We start from the raw sequence: 18,081 nt of genomic DNA on the forward strand, positions 1-18,081 counted from the left end.
CATGTGCTATGGTAACTAGGTTTTGTTAATTAGGGACGCTGTACGTCCGCTTTCCTGACATTGATATCCTTTTAGTGTTGGTATTGTATTGTTTTCCTGTAACATTATTATGTCTGGTGGTGTTCCCTGTGTGTGGATAAACTGTTGCAGGAGTCCCTGTTTACGCCGGTAGCCTCTGCAATTCCACTGTCAGATGCTTAGTGTGTTGTGTCCTGCCATGCTGATGTGCTGTTGTTGTGGTTACTTTGGTTTTCGGTTCCGAATCTTCTTTCATTAAAAGCCTGCTCCTGGCTTCGTTGGTGATTTTTTTTATTGTTTTGGCTTTTGATAAAGCCGCGGAAGTATTGATTTTCTTGTTGTTGCTGTGCCTCTATACTCTGCACGCCTTGCATTTGCGTCTGCATGGCTTGCGTTTGTGTCTGCATGCTCTGCATAAAAATTTTCATCTGTTCTTCGAAGCTATTGCCTACTATTGGTGGTGAGGGTGTTGGGCTCCGTGGTGGTGGCGGTGCCCGCGGGGAACTGGCTGCCCTAAGAGCCTGTAGCTCACTAATGAGCTCCCTTATCTTTTCCTTTAGTTGTCTATTTTCCTGTCTGTTGAGTTCTAGTTCTTTCCTGAGCTTTTTGATTTTTTCATCTTTTTTTCTTTTCGTTGCTAGTTTGCCCAGATTGCGGAAAAAGTGGTTTGGGAGGGCCCGCTCTCCAGCTCACCTTGACTCCGTCCTTGTTTTGCTGCTGCTGTTGTTTTGGTGGCCCTTGCTTGTTGTTTTGCCCTCCCAGAGGTGGGAAAAACTCGTCCCTAGGTCCGCCCCGGTTGCGGTTCCGGCTCCGGCTCTGGCTCTGTGAGCGAGGTCCTTCCCCGGCCTGGCTGTTGCCCCGACTGCGGGACTGGCTGTCGCTCCAGTTGCCCTCCGAGCTGAACAATCTTGGCCGGCGTCTTTTTTTTCACTTTATTTTTTCTCAGACAGTGCCTAAGAGGAGACCAAGACTAAAGGCTAAGAGCCTGACGAGGCCTTGGCCCCTTGTACATGCTATTGCATCGATGAACAAATCCCGCAGATACACTTGGGTCAGTACAACGATTGCGATAAAAAATACAAGTTTTCAAAAGGCATTAAAAAAATAATGTACCACCTTGTACATCAATCCGAAACAATTCAATCATGCAGTAAGTAAAAGTTTGCCGGTGGTGTTGGTCCGGTGATTTCCAGAAACTGTATGCACCGTTTGAAGGCTTCTCGATGATATGACTTGCAGGCGAAGCGATTTAATGAGAAACGAACTTTTATACAGGCTATTTACAGATGGGTACAAACAAAAGTGAGTATACGGCCACAACTATCCGCGGCCGGCCTAGCCGACCGCCTGCACAGATGCGAGGGACACCGCGTCCGAACGGTCTAACTGGCGCGCCTTGCGCCAGCTCTCAACGGTCACTCCGTCCGCACTCGGCCAGTCCGAGCGCCTGCCAGCTAGGAGTAGCTAGAGACAAAAGCACACGGGCGCGGCCCCCTTCGCGGGTACACCCCGAAGATGCCCGCGCCCCTTTCCACACGTAAAAATAAACTGCTAACTGCGGCTCATCAATTTTGACGAATAGTAAAGCTCAGAACTGATGTCAGCGTTTTCCCTTACCCCCGAGTTCCTCCCTAGGTGGTCGCGCAATCCTTCGCCAAGGGGACAGGGGTCCAAGGTCGAGGCCGGCAGATAGCCCCGTTGTCCGGAGCGGCAAAGGAAACCGCAAGGACGAATACGGAGACTAACCAAAAAGGCATGAGTCCCCTTCTAACGGCGTGCACCAAAGCAAAACAAAATAAAACAAAACCGGACGCGCAGCCTAGGTCACTGCCCTCTCGCGGAATATTCGCAACACATGTACAAAAAGATGTGACAGCGCGCCTAACCCTACACCTTCCCCACAAGACTCGGCTAATCTATTCAGAGATAAGCCGAGGCAACAAACAACAAAAAGGGTTCGGCAAGTGGCGGTTGAGTACCTCTGCACGAGCAAGCAACCAGTAGCTTCAATAATCCGTCAAAAGACGACACGCATCGTGACATTAAATAAAAATTTAAGTAACTCTGGACGCGTGTGACAAAAGCCTTCCAGGTTTCTTCGCGGCGCTTGGTGGCCCCAGAAAACTGCCTTTGATACTCTGCGGCTGAAAGTTCCAACTCGTCTAGGACCACCACCTTCAACTTGTCATAGTCCCTGTGCTGCTCTGCGGTGAACCGTGTCGATAAGTAGGTTACCCGCCCAGCCAGCACCGGGAAGACAAACTGCACCCAATGTTCCTTCGGCACGTTGTAAGCCACGAGCGAGCATTCCACTGACTCAACCCAGACGGGTACTTCACCGTCTGTCGGCAATTTGGGGAACGCGCCGGCGAGTAGCTTAGCGTACTGTCTCAACCGCTCGTCGTCGGAAGGCGCCGCATTCTGGCTTCGAGCACGCATGATTTGCATCTCGAGCTCTAAGGCTCTTATCTTTTTTCATACAATTCCAACTCTTTCTCAATGTTTTGGCCGTGCCGTGACCCCGACGCCTCGTTGCTGCCCTTGTCTCCACCGCCCCCCCCCCCCCTGTCACCACTGTCACTACCGCTGTCCATCGTAGATGCCTTGTCAGAATTAAGATGAACAAATCGGGTTATCATCAACTACTCAAGCCTTAGTCAAACAGTGACCGCTAAGAAAACGAAGGAACCAGGGAACTCACTCGGAGCTGCGCTCAGGGTCCTCTTTTCGGGCAGGAATGGCGGCGACCTCGGACCAGGTGCCGACTGAAGCCGCTAGCTGCTGCCTTTACTCGGGGATGCCGTTTTCTGTCCGCTTAAGGCCGTGTCCGCTTGAATCTTCCACCTGCCGCCGTTGCTGAGGGATACCACTCTGTGTCTGTTGAAGGCCTTGTCTTCAGCGTTTCACGCCCGATGCAGTTCGCACCTTAGTACCCGCGTAGCCTGTCATCCTTTCGGTATCTCGCCTTGGATGCCGAACTTCGTCGTTCTCTCCGTGGATGTCTTCGTCCGTTCTTCGGGGCCGCTGCAGAGCACCAGTACTGTCGACTGCGCCAGTAAAGGTTTGCCGGTGGTGTTGGTCCGGTGATTTCTAGAAACTGTATGCACCGCTTGAAGGCTTCTCGATGATATGACTTGCGGGCGAAGCGATTTAGTGAAAAACGAACTTTTATACAGGCTATTTACAGATGGGTACAAACAAAAGTCAGTATACGGCCACAACTATCCGCGGCCGGCCTAGCCGACCGCCTGCACAGAGGCGAGGGACACTGCGTCCCAACAGTCAAACTGGCGCGCCTTGCACCAGCTCTCAACGGTCACTCCCTCCGCACTCGGCCAGACCGAGCGCCTGCCAGCTAGGAGTAGCTAGAGACAAAAGCACACGGGTGCGGCTCCCTTGGCGGGTACACCCCGAAGATGCCCGCGCCCCTTTCCACACGTAAAAATAAACTACTAAGTGCGACCCATCCGTTTTCACGAATAGGAAAGCTCAGAACTGATGTCAGCGTTTTCCCTTACCCCCGAGTTCCTCCCTAGGTGGTCGCGCAATCCTTCGCCAGATAGCCCCGCCGTCCGTAGCGGCGAAGGAAACCGCAAGGACGGATGGGGAGACTAACCAAAAAGGCATGAGTCCCCTTCTAACGGCGTGCATCAAAGCAAAACAAAATAAAACAAAACCGGACGCGCAGCCTAAGTCACTGCCCTCTCGCGGAATATTCGCAACACATGTACAAAAAGATGCGACAGCGCGCCGAACCCTACACAGTACAAAACAAGATTTCTGGTTACGCTCGCAAGTCGGCACAAGAAGCAAAGGCAAACATTATGCATCAAAAGCGAAACCCTCAATAAAACGTCAGAACCATATACACCATGAAAGGGGAAAAAACAGAATCTCAAAATAATGTGGTTTTGGAACAATGTTAAACACAATACATGTGCAGTGGCAATACAATTCATGTACACACCTCGAAAAAATCTAGAATATGGTTATTCAATCGTTAAAGGAAGTCATTGAGCCGTGTATGAAATTCCGGGGATAACCAAGAAGCTTCTAGAGTCACTTTTAAAAATAGCAAAGGATTTGTTGAAGTTGACGTCTATTTCAGAGCGGTTCAACAGTTTAGTGGACTGAAAAGTTATCGTTTGCCTACCGTAATTTCTTCGTTTCTTTGGCGCTCTCCTTTTAAGGTCGCGGATCGGGTATGTGCTCATATGTTCTATCGGAGGGACATGCAGTTTATTTCGGTAGATCCTTTGCAGTAGTTCGGCTGCGACTGCGGCTCTTCCTCTGCTGCTGTTGCTGCTCTGGCGTGCCATATGGTTGGCGCCCCCTCACCTCCGCAGCAGTCTTGATTCACTGCTTGCAGTCCCTGGTTCCGGTCAGATGTTCGCCGCCGCACACCATGCATTTGGGTTGGCATTGGAGTCCTTCTTCTGGGTTTCCTGCTCCGCAGCGTCTGTAGGTTCTCGCGTTTGGCTTTGGGCATACGTCCGAGCGATGTCCCTGCATGCCGCACACGAAGCAGCACTGTCTCGTTGGTCTGTAGGGGTATGTCTTGTACTCGCCGGCGCTGAATATGACCCACTTGGAAATGTTGGGTCCGTCGAAGGTGAGAAGGGCAGTCACGGATTTTCCCAGCATTCTCGCTGCCAGGATCTCGTTGTCCTGCGTTATCAACCTCAGCTTGGACTCCAGTTCCTTTACAGTTAGGTCCGGCGGTAAGCCGTGGATGACCGCCCGCGTGACGTCGCTGGGCATGGCCACGTAGGCCTGTACGTGGTAGGTTGTGCCTTCGTACGGGAAGCTTCTGATCTCCGTATCACGTCCGCTGTTTCGATGATGGAGGTGCTCGCGATTATTATGTTCGAGCCTGGTCGGAGCCTGACCAGAAAGTCCTCTTCCTTGATCTTCCCACCGCATGCTTCCACGATTGCACGCGTGGCTTGGTAAGGCTTCATATCTTGCACCTTCAGGCCGCCACGTGGCCTAATGATGATATTCGCGTCGTCCTTGGGGAGCGGGGGCAGCATTTGCCTTCGCTGTCTCCTCGTCCCTCCCTTTTGTACGCTCTTTTTATCATCGCCTGGTTGCGTCATCCCACCTGCGCTCCCATTGGTCGGCGCCATCGTGCCTTTGTTCGTTCCGGAAACGGGGTCTCCTGGCTTTGCTGCAGCGCTGTTCTTGCCGGCGCGCCTTTTTCCTTTCTTGCTTCGTTTGGAATGGAAACTTCCCAATTTAGTTATTCGTCCTGCGTCAGGCTGCATTCGCCGTCCCCAGCGTCCTGTTGCATGACCTCTTCTTCGTCTGCTCCCATGGGGCTGTTATCCGCCTGCATGCCGGAGCACGTGGTCGTCGGTGCAGCCTCTATTTCTTGTAGATTTTCCTGATCCTGGGCCAGATCAGGCACTGCGTTGCTTGCCCAAGGGTTGTCGGGTGCCCGAGTCGCCATTTCCTCCGTTCCGAGGGCCTTCGGTCCGGTGGAGCGCCCGCTCGGGTGCGGGAGTGGTTGGGCCTAACCGTTAGGCCTATCTTCCAGCCACGGGGTCTTGACTTCGGATCCCGATAAAAGTAAGGAAGGGCCTACCAGAATGAAATCGGTGTCCTCGTGGTCCTGACGCCTGGTGCTTCCAATTCTGCCCAAAATTTGGGTGGCCCGATGAAATTGCAGTGTTGGGGCTTCGAAAATTCGCGGAGCCCATGCGACACACGACCGCTCGTTTCGACCGCTCCCAGAGGGGGGAGAAACGTCTTTTCTGGTGGAAATGAATGTTGTTCAATCCATCAAAATTGAGGTGCGTGGTGGTGACGACGCCGGTGGCCTATTGCTCCAGGAGGGGGAATGACGTCACTTGCGTGCCGCGCTTCGGCCCCGGGTTTCTGATGACGGTGTGGTTTTCGCACAATGAGCTAAGCAATGCTCTCGCATTAAAACCGGCGCTTATCAAGCGGGCATTGATTTTATTCCGCATAGACGTACACTAGGAATACAAGGATTTCGGTAAGTTCATCAATCTGCTTTGTTAGACCGAGTTATGCACCCGTGGCAGTTCAAGGCAGTGCTTAAAAGGACAGTGCGGAGAACTCCATCAAATTTTTTTTTGTTCGAAATATCTGATAATTCGGCATTTCATGTCTTTGTTGCCGCTTGTCCGGGAGCGAAAGATGCATTTAATTCAAAGAAATTTGGACTTTTCCCACTTCGAATCCAAGTTTCTTTAAAACAAATGCATCTTTCGCTCCCGGACAAGCGGCAACAAAGCCATGAAATGCCGAACTATCAGATTTTTCTAACAAAAAAAGTCTGATAGAGTTCTCCTCACTGTCTCTTTAAGCACTGCCTTGAACTGCCACGGGTGCATAAATCGGTCTAACAAAGGAGATTGATGAACTTACCAAAATACTTGTATTCCTAGTGTATGTCTATGCGGAATAAAATTAATGCCCGCTTGATGAGCGCCGGTTTTAATGCGAGAGCATTGCTTGGCTCATTGTGCGAAAACCCCACAGTCGTCAGAAACCAGGGGCCGAAACACGGCACGCAAGTGACGTCATCCCCCCTCCTGGAGCAATAGGACGCCGGCGTCGTCACCACCACGTACCTCAATTTTGACTGATTGAACAACTTTCATTCCCATCAGAAAATACGTTTCTCCCGACCCCCGCCACGCCGGCCTGGGAGGCGGTGAGTTGCGCGTCCGCGGTTAGAGAATGGGGCGGAACCAATTCTCTAGCTCCCCTAGCACCCCCTCGTTCTCCACTCAAACCTGCAGTCTGTCCTTTATAATCTGCATCACCACCCTGCAAACCACAGATATCACTGTTATGGGATGGCAGTTACATCAACTTTGTCCCCATTTCCTTTATACATCATGCTCATTCTACTTCATCGCCATTCATCGGGGGCTTCCCCATCCGCTATCATTTTGATCACTACCTCAATAAATGGTTGCTTGGATTTTGGTCCTAGCTTCTTTATTAACTTAATCGGAATACCATCTGGTCCTGTCGACGTGCCACTGGGAACCTTCTCTGCCCTTTCCCACTCTCTTTGATGAAGAGAAGAAATTGCAGTAACCGGTCTATCCTCCTTCGATAAATTATGTGCAACATTTCTTTAATTTTTTCTGTCGTCCTTGTTCCTATGTGTTCCATTGCTTCATCCCCTTCTAGTCGGATACCCTGGTCTGTAACAATAAGCCTTTGCTCCAGCCTACTCTTATTGCTCATTGTATTTAGATGTTTCCAGAATTTCTGAGCTGCTTTTCTATCCTTTTTATTTACTTTTGACATCCATTGGGCACCCTTTCCACTAATTTTCTCATTAATCAAATAGGATGCTTCCCTTCTACACTTTATGAAGGTATCCCATTTCCTTTCTACTTCAGCTTCTGGTTCATCCCTCTTCTTGGAATATCTGTCTTCCCCGGACGCTTCCTGACATTTCTCTATCGCCTTCTTGACCTCCTCATCCCACCAACTCTTGGGTTTGCGTCTTTTCTATTTTGGCTTGACTCGCACCTTAGCTAGCTCTAGCTCAAATAACCGAGTTAATTTGGTATAAGTCCACTCAATTTCGTTATCCTCAAAAATTACTTTCTCAGTTTGTTTGGCTGCTGCTTCCAATTGCTTTCCTGAGTAAAAATTTCTCTCTGATTGTTCATCTCGCTTAAGTCCTACAGTGGTTTCTCTTCTGAAACTAAACTTGATACGTTTGTGGTCGCTACCTTGACTTCTGGAACCATGTTCATTTATGCTCATCACCCCTAATCTATTATACATCCTTTGTGACATAAGTGCATATTCTATCTTTGAGTGCAAACTCCCTGCCTCCCATGTTATGAGCCCTTCACACTTCTCGGTACAGTTGCATACAACTAAATCATGCCTGTCACACACATCCAGCATCATGCTTCCTGTCTAATCTGTGTACCTATGCAGGTTTTCTATGTGTGCATTCATGACGCCTAATATAATAATCTCGCCCTGTCCTCCTAGATGATCAATGTCGCTTGCAAAACATTCTACCATTTTCCTGTTTTCCTCTTTGGCATTAGCTCCTGTCCACAGGTATACAAAGCCAAGGAGTGTTTTCTCCCCTGCCACTTTTCCTTTTAGCCATAAATATTCCTTGCATCCCAGTTTAACTCTTTGAAAATTCATACTTTTATGAATGAATGCCCCAATTCCACCCCCTTTTCTGTTGCCCTCTGCTCTTGCAATATTCTCATGCATAGTCTGGGCTGCAGGGTGGTTGCTCCATGCCTCTAATATGTTTTTCCACTAAACCATATACCATTAATTCCTCTTTCCTTAACTGTTCTTCCATTTCCTCCCATTTCAGCCTATTCCTGCCACCTTGCATGTTAATGTAACCTACATATGAATTAACTTGGCCCTGGCACTTGTGTCTGTTTTTTCTGCTATGGTTCCATCGTTTCTTTGACCTTGGTTCTTCCTTGTCTACACTGGTTCCCTCAGAGCTCTGGGTCCGCACCCCCCCCAAAAAAGCGCTGTTGCCTGGCGACCTATCCTACTCCTTACCCTCTTGCCAGCGGCACCACCGTAGTGAATGCCATCCTTCGCAAAATGGTGGGAGCTCACCTCATACACGTCCCTGTTAACTTACATTACCCCGTATCCTAGTCGTCGACTCATTAACCTAATTACACGGTTAGCCTCAACGACCCTCCTTTCCGTTCCGCTAGACTGCCTCTGGACTTCTGGGATTGTGCCTATGGTCACATGCACACTCCCAGAGGCCTCTCTAAGCCTACACATCCCCACTTCTAACTGCTTCTCAAGATTCTGGCTCTTCCCGTTCAGGACATCGTTGAGACCAGCATGGATAACGACAAGATGTTCGCCATCCATGTTGTCGCTTACCACCTCCTGAGCTTTGGCCATTGCATCTACCGTGCACTTCCCTGACTGGGCCTCCACCTGCACCCGCCTTTCCGCCTTCACTGTCGTCAAAACGCCTTCCTCAACCCTCGCTAGTTCGAATCATCGACTACCAGAACCCTTCTGCGCTCTAACCGTTCGCTTCCTGACTGCTACTGTTGCCCTCAAGATCGCGCTAGCTGTCTCTCCCGCCGCCGAACGCTATTGTCGCGCGTCACCGTGCCCGTTTTTACCTCTTTGTCTTCCCCACTGAAAGCCAGCTGCGCTACAGCGCTGTAGGATCGACGAGCCTCGTCCACCACCTGACACTGCCCCGAACCGGGGTGGCCTGCCGGCCGCGACTTATCGCTTCTACCTGCTCTTCTAGCTGGGCCCGCTTTTCCCGCTCATCCATCAGCTCGCGCACAATTCGCTCCAACAGGTTGCCTAGCCCCCTCCCTCTTAAGCGACTTGGCGACCTGAGGTTCTAGCGGTATCCGTTCCTCTCGTTCCACCTTCAGGTCCCCTTTGAGTTCCTTAATCCTAGCTGCCCATTGCCCTTTCAACGTCCGAAAGGCCTCCTCAAAACGCTTACATAGCCTGCACGCGAAGCTAGCCCGATCTGCCTCGGCTAAGCTCTCGAAATTGGTCTCGTCTTAATAACACCAACGGTCGCACTCCTGGCACTGTACTAGCTCTCCGTCCACCTTGACTTTCCTAGCTTGCTGACCCATCGGCCGGCTGATTGCGCAACGTAAAAGCCCGCCAAAATTCCTACTCAGACCTACGACACACAACGAAAAACAAAAGCGCCCCCTAAGGAATGAATAATTCAAATGAAAAACGAAACTGAATACAATAGCGCTGTGTCCTCCGTCGCTGCTGCGTTACGATAATTCTTCAGTAGAACCATGAAGTAACTTCGCCAATATGTCTTCAAGACAGTCCTGAACAGTCTCGGCAATCCTCCTTCTCCTCTGTCGGTCTCCTACGTAGTGTAACAGCCGTCTGCACCGCTTCATTTTGAAGCGAAAAGCTTCACTACCTAGTAAACACCACGCTTCGCGCGAGCCGGCGTATGTCGGAGCACGGGTGACGTCACCCACGGCTCAGGTGGCCGCCGAAGATTCCGTCGCCTGCCCTTTCGCCGCGGCCGCGCGTGTCAAAAAGCTCAACGAGCGTCCGAGACACCTGAACAACGAGAAGAACGTCTCGCTAAACAACGAAGCAAAGCCGAGTCTGAAACGCCAGAAGTACGACAGGCACGTCTCGCTAAACCGTGTGAAAAGGAAGCTGAACAGCGACGTTCGGCTATGTAAGCTGAGAGTAGCCAAAATGGTGAAAGTTCGAGAATTGCTGAGCAGTTGCGAAGGAAGAATGAAAAGGCCAGAGCCAACCGAGCTAATGAAACACCCGTGCTAAATCATAGGCTAAATCATAAAGCATAATCATAAGCTAAACCATAAGCATCACCGAACCTTTTCGCTTCGAGATATCCAGGCTTAACCTTAGCTAAGCCAAAGCCATTTTTTTCACGATCTTACCCTGTCCTTATTTCGAAGCGAAGAGAAACGTATAACTCCGTTTGTTTCGCTTATCACAGCATCACAATGAAAATGAAAGGCGTCACTCACCTGTCACGCTTGACCGTGACGTAGTTTTTGTCGCTGAAAAGGCGAGAAGCGCAAAAGTACAGTGCAAAACTACAATAATGTAGTGTGCTCACTGGCCGAGCAGGAGTGAAGCCGCCGCTGTCGCATAATGGCGGCGGTGCCATGGCGGCGCCGCTGTCGTGTTTACTGTAGGAAGGCAGGGGAAACCGGTCCAGGCGTATGTGGGATAAAATGCCATGTTTCTGCCAAAATATCGTGCCTGCGCGAACTAAACTATTTTGCATCATGTGTGTTGTTCAACATTAGCGGATGAAGGTTTAATAATATCCTCATTCGCGCGAAGGCAGGGCAGAGTCAAGCGCGTGGAGCGCAGGTGCACAGCGGCGGCTACTTTGCGATTCCAAGAACTCATCAGCTGAAATTGCGGACTCGACGCTCCGCATCGTCCAACCAACGCGACTTAAAAGCATATGTTTTGAGCACACCAGTTCTGCTGCGGCGTGTCGCTTTATTCCCAACTTTTAAGTATACAAATATCGCTTCAGATCAATGCTAATGACGGCTGTGAAACTTCGCACGTGCTCGCCGATTTAACTCTGGCGTTCCACTACCATACAGTTCTCTTCGCGACTCGTTCGCTCTTTTCGAATTGCCTGTACCCACCCATTCCTTTGAACTTGCATGCTGTAACTCCTCTGCCATAGCACCAGCGTAAAGGTGTTCAGCAGACTTGAAATTATGGTTTATCGGGGTTGAACGTCCCAAAGCGACTCAGGCGATGAGAGAAGCCTTAGTGAAGGGCTCCGGAAATTTCGACCACCTAGGGTTCTAACGTGCACTTACATCGCACAGTACACGGGCCTCTAGAATTTCGCCTCCATCGAAATTCGACCGCCGCGGCCGGAATCCAACCCGCGGTTTTTGAAATTTTGAAATTAAACAGTACACGAAGCCCTTCATCTTGAAATAGGGCAAAGACAAACTTATTTATATTGTTTGAGGTAAGCGCACAGAGAAAGCAAGTGTCGCAGTGGTTCAGCTACGGCTCAACTTCAAGTGCTTGACCCATTCACGCCTGCCAGGCCTCTCAGTGTTCACTCCTTTCACAAAAAAGTGAAGCCTGACTACGATACAAAATTTTAAAATGAACTTGGAAAGAACTTCTACGTGAAGATGGCAACCAACGTCTTTACACAGCGTTGCCCTGACTGCATCCAGCACATGAAAGATGATCTCTGAATGGAGTTGGCTTGGCTGCAGCATTCTGTAAAAAGGTTCTCGAGCTTCAGCACACAATCATAGAGCTGTGCGGAAGGGTAGATGTGTCGTATACTTTGCCGAGGTATTTTGCGTGCCTTGCAAATTGAAAACTATCATCAGTGGCAGGCATAGTTAGGAGAGCAATGCCGCATTACGACGCATTTTCGTGCTACATAGCCAGCGATGTGAAAGACTAATCGTGAGTCACTCTTGGCTACATGTTAACTATGATCACGACACGCTCCAGCCAGATCAACCGGCAGCTTCACTGTCATTCCTGCTGGCACGCGACGTTCAGATATCTCAGCAGCGTCTTTATCTTTCGCATCAAGCAAGGAGGCCAAATCTTCAGAGTTTCCCAGAGAAATGCATTTCACGAAGCCCAAAAATGAACGGCGGTTTACTATGGCTAAAAACTACGATTATGATTATCAAAACTATAATTAGAAACTCAGCACTCTGAAGAGGGCTACCTTCGGGCCATCTTTCCTGTAGGCATAGCCGGTATCGGAACCCGGCGCCAAGCAATGGCTCTGCAGGTGACCGGACATGTTTTTCCCCTTTACGGAACACCCTCTCATCTATCCAGGATGCTACATCCTTGCATTGCCACCGCCGCGGTGGCTCAGTGGATATGGCGCGCGGCTGCCATGGCCCGAAAGACGCGGGTTCGATCTCGGCTGCGGCGGTCGATTTTCGATAGAGGCGAAGTTCTAGAGGCCCGTGTTCTGTGCGATGTCAGTGCGCGTTAAAGAACCCCAGGTGGTCGAAATTTCCGCAGCCCTTCACTACGGCGTCCCTCATAGCCTCAGTCGCTTTGGGACGTTAAACCCCCATAAACCAAACCAAGCCTTGCATTGCAGGTTTGTGGGAGATGAAATAATGTTCTAAGCACGTTATTGAATCCTCCAAAGCCAACACAAAATGGAGCACAACAAACGACAACGACAAAAAAAAACGACTCCCAAGCACATGACTAGACACCCTAGCATGACCGCGCCTACTTGTGCGGCGGCTACTACAGTGTTCGGAACGGCGGCAGAATTGAGCGGACAAGCGGGAAACTAAAACATGACACCGACGGCTTCACCTCGGTACGACACCTTATAGAACACTGTAACCTCGGCCTATGGAGACGCGGCGCAGTGAGCACACTACCCAATATTCTAGCAATGCCTCCCGAAGAACATGCCTGAAGTGTCTCGTCGATTTCAATGGGCCCCGAGAACGCCTCGACATTGCGCAGACTGGCCGCTAGGCGGCGCTAAAAGATGACCTTCAATTTCGGTTTCAATGTGTTGGTAGTAGAAGCTCTATGGTTTCAATGGCTGGGAGACTGTGATGCGCGGAGCCTGATCATGCTGTTTCATCCTTTTTTTCAAGATTTTAGCAACAAATTTTTATTTTCTTAATGATAAAAAACATGTTTTTGAATGTCTGAGTGCAGCAAATGCTTAAAAAGTCTTAGCTGACTTCTACATAATAGTGAAAGAGGATCATCAGTTTCGATTTCGAAATCTGAAGGCATTTTTTGCACGCCGTTCTATTATGCCGTTAGGACCTTATGTCTGCGGCATACCCAGAAAATTTAGGACGATTTACAGCAAAAGGAACACGTTCGCAACATCCATATTTCAACAAGTGCTTGAAGTGGCTAGAAATGCCGAAAAAAAAGTACTTACACTGCATGATGCATGGTTGTATTGTACTGCTGCCAATGGCAAGAAGTAAACTACTTCGGACAAGCAAAAAGAGAAAATAATCCATGAGATAGAATAAGAACTGGAGGAAGTCCGGAATAACCTGAGCTCTCAACTGTAGCCAGGTGACCCGTGGGAAAGGAGGACTGCATGGCGCTTAATGGATGGAAGCCGGAGACGTCGCGGTGACCTGCCTTGGCAGCCGTTGGCCCTCAGGGGGCACATTCCTCGTATCTAATGTTCTTAGAACATTGCGAAGCGCACGTCCGTTACAATCTTGCTGCGGGCATTGCCAGAGACGTTTCGATCGGGTGAAGCAGATCTTGGAGGGCAGCCTAGCTGCGTTGTTTCTGTTCATTTTTCCGACGAGCTTTCGCCGAACGGTACCTCCTTCAATACCGTCGACAAATTTCAAATAAGCCCATGCCCCTCTTCTCTATTCTTATCGCTAGAAACACAGCTCACTAGGTACCTGTGTAATGCATACGCGCACAGTGACTTTGGGAGCAACACAGCAGGCCTGACTTACCGGATTTCTCCAAATGACAAGCACGTGCGTTGATGAAATGACAACTGGAACAACGGGAGTATCAGACATGGCGAGCGACGTGTGAATATTTAAAAAACTGCGCTTGAAGGCACAGACACGTGCGCACATCCAAGAAAAAATGGCATGCGTCGGTGCGATGAAGGCGCCGGAATTCTTTTCTAACTGCAGTTTCAAGAATTTTCGGGAAAGAGGTTTCTTGTTGTACATCTTTGCAACTGCGTTCTTGTCTGTTATGTCAATCGCATGGTTTGTTAGCAACGGTTTGATTATCTTCTAGCATATAATATGCCGCTATCCTTGTTCTCACAGGTCAGGACAGGCAAACCCGTGATTTTGTTCACACTGTAGAGCAAGCATGTGTCTAGTGGCCTTTGAAGATGCGTTAGGTCTTTGAGCATGATATTAACGAACTTCTTGAAGCCCAGTAACACTCTTAGGTGCGCTGACGTCGGGTAAAAGTGTCCACCCCTGTCTTGGTGGGCAGTCAAACTGTCTACAGTAGCATTTCTTTGGCTGAAAATGCAAGGTACAGACTGCAGAATAATTTGATGTTGTGTTTGGCTGCCAGTTTTTTCTTCTAATTCTCCTGAGCCGTCTTTCCCGGAGTTCGAAGTCAGCAGGAATTTCATGGAACGAAACGCCAGGCTTCTTGTTTCGCTGACTGGACATTCAAAACGGAACGCAACAGCAATGCAGTTTCACTCGCTACTCCCTCCAGCAACTGCAGTCATTGACGCGTCACTTGTCAAACGGTAACACTAAACACACCACACAAAAATGATATAAGAAACAGCGCACCAGAAGGCATACTTTTTGCTGCAACGGCAGTCACAAGAAAATTTTGTGCGGCCTGCGGATGGATGGATGGATGGATGGATGGATGGATAAGGCTGATCCCTCTAAATCGGGCGGTGGCTCAAGCCATTAGCCATGACCTATGAAATTTTACTCTTGTCTTGATTTTAGCCACCTATCAGATAGCCTTCACTTAGTTACTTCTACCCGCTTAAAATCTACTTTCCCTTCACTGTCCTTAAGCCCCAATGCCTTCGATAAATCAGCTAGAGGATCATCTGACAGCGCCGCCATATGGCGGACGCGCGCTCTACGGCGGGCAGAAAAACTACCTACAGTGAGAAAAACCCCTGACGCTTAAGGCATGTTCTTCATAGTGTTCCTCTATAGCTCCCGGGAGCATATACAGGAGCACTAGTTCTTCAGGGGGCATTGATTCTAGGTCACAATAACAAAAGTATGATGAACTAGAATGCTGTGGCGGGGCGTATTAAAAACCGAGCTGAACCCGCGGGGCTCCGCCATCTTTCCCCACGGCTGCTGAAGAATACCTAGGTTCGGCTCGGTCGGGGATATCCCTAGCCGTCCCGGTTTTTTGTGCCTGTTGTGTTTTGCTTAATAATAAGCTTCCACAAACGTGCCTAATTATAAGCTTTTAAACCTTATTTAAACCTTATTTCAACATTTAGTTATTTTTTTAGACTATAGTTCAATTTCATTTACCGTCTGCGCGGTGGTAAATGCGTTTACCACGTGACCATGCTCAATTGCCTTGTCAAGACCTTGGCTCATCGCCATTGATCCTAGCTGGTCACCGAACGATCTCCCTGAGCAAATTTTCTCTTACCCGGCTGCTGTTTCCATCGCCAAGATGGAAAACCAAAGTTCAAGCAGCGCGGAATGCCTTGCTGCGGGCTCCACTGAACAAGTTAAGTATCTGTGTCTGGTGTGCAATGCTGCGTTCACATTTGAAAGTGCACGGAGGCGGCACGTGCGAAAACAGCACCCTGATGTCGCCGACTCGTTGGTTTCCAATTGTAGTGCTTTGTTTGAATGTGATGTTTGCTGTAATGTTGCGTTTCCCCACCGTGGTGGCCTCTTGCGGCACCACGCACAGGGCCACGGGTTTGTGCCGAGGCGCATCAGGCTTGAGTTCTCTTCCTTAACAGGTGAAGTATAAACGAGATCTCCATATTGTGCAGGCACCGTTTTCTGTCATGGGGTTGCAGTATAGGAGGTATTCACTGAGGCTGCACTACCAGACGGCGCGTGCGTCGCCGCGGCAAACGCGCCATGCTTGTGGTCGTTTCACGCCAGCTCGTGCAGTGTCACGGTACGCCGTGAGGTATCCGGCCTGAATTTTTAGTGATCCGTAACATCTTTGCATGTTGTTCAATTCGTCAACGTCCACTTTTCTTTGCGGAACGCTTATTGTGCATAAAGTTTGCAGCAGAATTCTGTACCGTGATTTTACCGAGCTGCCTGCCGCGACTCGACAGCAAAAGTGGCCGGCTGCATTGCACGCAAGAACGTACACGACTTGCAGCTTTTAATATCAGTTCATAACAGTCAGCTACTCGTGCAGGACACATCGTGGATAACACAGCACATGATTAATCACCCATATTCTAAAACAGACGCTGCAGAAACTCATATTGCCAGCGGCTGTAGTCGACGAACTGCCGAAGCCTCATTGTTTCAGCAGAAAGGCAAATTGCGTCATAGCTGCTTTATTTACACGACAAAATGGTCGAGCAAATACTGTCATGCAGGTTTTGCAGGTTTGATTGTAGAAACGTAGCGTTGCTTCCAGTGCACAAGACCTAGAATCTATAGGACGGTTCGCAGCAGCGCGATGTGCAGCAATTCCGCTACATTCAGTAGTAACATGTCACTTTCAGCAGACAGAGATGACAAGTTAGGCTAGCTAAACGAACAAACACGTTTTACTACTCACCTCTCCAAAAACGGCACTTCGGCCGTCGGCACCCTCAGCACGGATCTTCGGCTCGCACACTTGTCAAGCAATTCCACCGTCTCATAGATTTGCATGCTTTAATTCCTTGGCATGTCGGCAAACTTACGCCGTTCACAAGGCGGGCCTCATTATCGGTGAATTTAACGCACGACAGAAGTCCTGTAGTACGTCACACCCCACGCCGGCGCCTGCACATTCCTACAGGTCGACGTTTTCATGAAGTGTAACCTTTTCAGTGTGCCCGCTCTTTTCTGCTTCGCACAATTCACGGCGTATCCACTAAGTCACCCAGTGTTACGGGGCGGACAGAGGTGATCTGCGGCGAGACGCGAAATACACTCACATTTCACACATCACAAGCGAGGTAAATGCTGCAGCTGCTGCGCGTGCGACCACCAACATGGCAAATGCCGCGCCGGCCGCTAGTGCCCTTTGTGGATGACGTCATGTGAATACCTCCTTTAGGGAAGCAACACAAGTTGAAATAACGCATCTCGGAAACTTTCTCTGCATCTGGATGTTTTGTGATGCTATGCGCTAGCACATATGGGCCGAACTATTGTTCCGCCTGGGTGGAGCTAGGGATTTTGAAAAGAATTAGCTGCTCTTGGAGTTATGTCCAGGAAGAACAACTGCCACTTGAGTTCTGTAACCTAATGTACACTAATTAAAAGAAGCCTAACTGCTTTACATGCAAAGTTCTTCAAAACAAACCACTCACCAATATACTGTTGTACTCTTGAGGACAACATTTTCCAGGGCGCGCGACTTATGATTTCGGCTTATAGGTGTGAAGTGTGCTATTGTTTGCCTTATTTCACTAGCACACATTATACATTACAAGGCCTAGTTTCATCTCCACAAGCGTGATTTCCAACCACTGGCTGATAACAAAGCTATATGGTTTTGATAACAATCGCGTGTCCTGGGCAATTATGGCCCCGACAGTACGTGCTGTGATATTATACGTACAGCCTACTGCGATTTGAAGGTGATCTGTTTAGGCTTTTTCAGCTTGGATTAACCGACCTAAGACGATATTTTTATTCGAAAGAAGGTTGCAACCACAATATGAACGTAGCTAGCCAAAGCTTTTAATGAAACAGTGTTAAGGCTCCCGTTCAGCAGAAAATCTCGCGTCTGTGGCGGGTAAATTATTGATTGTGAGAAGTTGCTCAGGAAGGGCAACGCCCACCGGTGCACAAGGCCCGCCACCTCACCTGTCACAGCACCTGCCATCGCAGGTCAGTGGCACATCGCTTAACTGCTGCACCACTGTGCCAG

The sequence above is a fragment of the Amblyomma americanum genome, chromosome 1 (genome assembly GCF_052857255.1).
Source record: "Amblyomma americanum isolate KBUSLIRL-KWMA chromosome 1, ASM5285725v1, whole genome shotgun sequence".
NCBI classification, from domain to species: domain Eukaryota; kingdom Metazoa; phylum Arthropoda; class Arachnida; order Ixodida; family Ixodidae; genus Amblyomma; species Amblyomma americanum.